Here is a 2,326-nt window from a genome sequence, read left to right on the forward strand (position 1 = left end):
CGGCCTTACCGAGGCCCCCCACCTGGCCACACCAAGGCAAACCGCCCCCCGCCTCCCCGGCCTCAGATTCAGCGAGCAGCACCGCCTCCCGCTGGCCACCCCATCAGCCATCAGGAGATGGGCCCCTCTCCATCTCCCACACCCCTGGCCTCGCCCACTGGGTAGGAGGGCGGTGGGGACCTGGAGTCCTCTGCCAGAGGTCAGGGAAGCTGAGCTCCTGCATGGCCGCCCCCCTGCCTGAGGTGTCAGGTTTCGGGTTCAGCATTCCTAAACCTCTGGCGGTTCACTCTGTGCTCCCCGAGGAGCCCACATCTGCTTATGATTTTCCCTAGCAGAAAGGTGGGGGTGTGGGCCATCGGCACCCCCATCTCTGGAATGCCTGCTGCCTGGCCCCACCCGTCCCGCCACCCACACATGCCCAGGGTCCCTGCAGCTGGTCTCGGCTCCTCTGGACGGTGCTCGTTGCCCCCAGGTCTTGGAGGACAGATGTCCTCAATGACTTCCCGTCTCCCTGGGTGTCCCCCAGTCAGCCCTCAGGGCGCTGCTCCTGCTGGGCTGGGCTGGGCTGGGCTCCCTCAGGCAGCGCCCCCCCCCACACCCGCAGCTCCCTGGGGACCCAGCTCCACCTTGCCTGTGTGCTTCCTCCTCGGGCTCAGCTCCCACGAACTCACTACAAGTGACCCACCAGGCCTCTGTGGCGTCACGGGGTCTGGGAACCTCAGGTGAGCAGGGTGACAGGCCCTAGGGCCAGGGGAGGGGGACGCAGACAGTGTGGTGGCGGGGAGTCCCATTGCTCAGGACATGGAGCCTGAGAACAGGAAGTGGAGCCCGGCTAGGATGTGTGCGTGGGGGGTGGGCAGAAGGGAGTGGGGTGGTCCATCCTCCCACGGCCCTCAGCTCAGAAGGCGGGACAGGGGTTCAGGGCCAGAAGCCCCTTTCTAGGCGCTTGTCTCTGAGCTGAGCCCTGTGGCTCACTCTGAGTGGGTAAGGAGGGGACTCAGCCTGCCTTCGGGGACCAGGCCACAGTCAGGAGTATCCTTCGGAGGGTCCCACCCATACATGCCCCCCATCGCCCCCCAAACATGGCTGGCTCCTTCTCCAACGTCCCCAAACGACCCCCTCGGCCCTGCCCTGCTCCAGCTGCCTCCCCAGGCCCAGTGCCCGCCTCCGGGCTGCCCTGCCTGCCCCCAGCTGACCTCTCACTTCTCCCTGAAGCACCCAGCAGCCAAGCCAGGGCCCTGCGCCCTCCGCACGGCCGCCCCTCACCCCTCAGCATGGCCCGGCCTCACTCCTGCGGGACCCACTGTGGCCCTGGCACAGCCCCCGCCCCTGCATCAGACCTCAGTCTGTCTGGGTCCAGGATCGCCCCGGGGGTGAAACTCACCTCCAGACACGCCGGGACCCCAGGCTGCCGTGGCCTGGGTCTGTCCCTGGAGCTGGAGGCCACGGGGAGCTGGAAGGCGGGGGTGAGGGGTGGGGTGGGCTGAGGTGCAGGAGGTGGGGCCGCAGAGCGCCCCTCCCATCATTCCCCTCCCCACCCACTTCTGGGGAAATGGTCCCCCTGCACACAGGCCTGGGTGGAGGTGGGCGGCGAGGACGCTGGACCCTAACACGGGGGGTGGGCTCTCTGGCTGCGGGGTGCCGGCTGGAGGGTGGGGAGATTCTGTTTCCCGCCTCAGGGGAAGGCTGCAGGCAGGGAAAGCCGCAGCTGGTCAGTAGAGGGGCTGGAAGCCAGGGTGGGGTGGGAGACCAGTGGGTGGTCAGCGGGGAACGGAAGGGCTTGGCCTGCACAGCTCGGCCCTGCGGACGGAGCCCAGAGCCCCCGCCCAGCCCCCCAGGTTGGGCCTCCCAGGCTGCCCCCTCGGCCCCAGCTCCTGAGACCCAGTCTCTCCCAGACCCTCCAGTCCAGCGGCATCGGCCCGTGAGTCCACGTGCCCCTCGAGGGGTTTACACCAGACAACGCCTGAGGCGTGCCCCAGCCCCTTACGCAGCCCCCTCCCCGAGCAGACACCCTCCCCCACTCCACCCCCTTCACAAGCACGATGACGTGACCGCGCGCATCGGCTGCCGTGTCGAGTGAGGCAGGCTTTTTCCACAGGCCGCCTTGCTTTAGGCCCCCATCGGTCCACGGTGGTATTATTCATTTTACAGATAAGCAAACGGGCACAGAGAGGGTAAGCCACTTGCTCAAAGCCACACAGCCAGGGGTGTCAGAGCTGAGACCCGCACCCAGGCTGCTGGCGGGAGCCTCCCCAGGGTTCCCGTCTGCTCGGAGCCCAGACCGCAATCCCAGGGCTTCGCATCAATTCTTAGTGGCCTGGGTTGG

At 67.5% G+C, this 2,326-nt stretch overlaps 1 protein-coding gene across 1 annotated transcript in view; it reads right to left on the bottom strand.

Moving 5' to 3' along the window:
• The window catches only part of PEAR1 (platelet endothelial aggregation receptor 1), an 18,064-nt gene that overhangs the window by 10,490 nt on the left and 5,248 nt on the right, over window positions 1-2,326 (bottom strand). The window lies entirely within an intron of this gene.

This window comes from Pteropus alecto, unplaced genomic scaffold, assembly GCF_000325575.1.
Source record: "Pteropus alecto unplaced genomic scaffold, ASM32557v1 scaffold49, whole genome shotgun sequence".
In the NCBI taxonomy this organism is placed as follows: domain Eukaryota; kingdom Metazoa; phylum Chordata; class Mammalia; order Chiroptera; family Pteropodidae; genus Pteropus; species Pteropus alecto.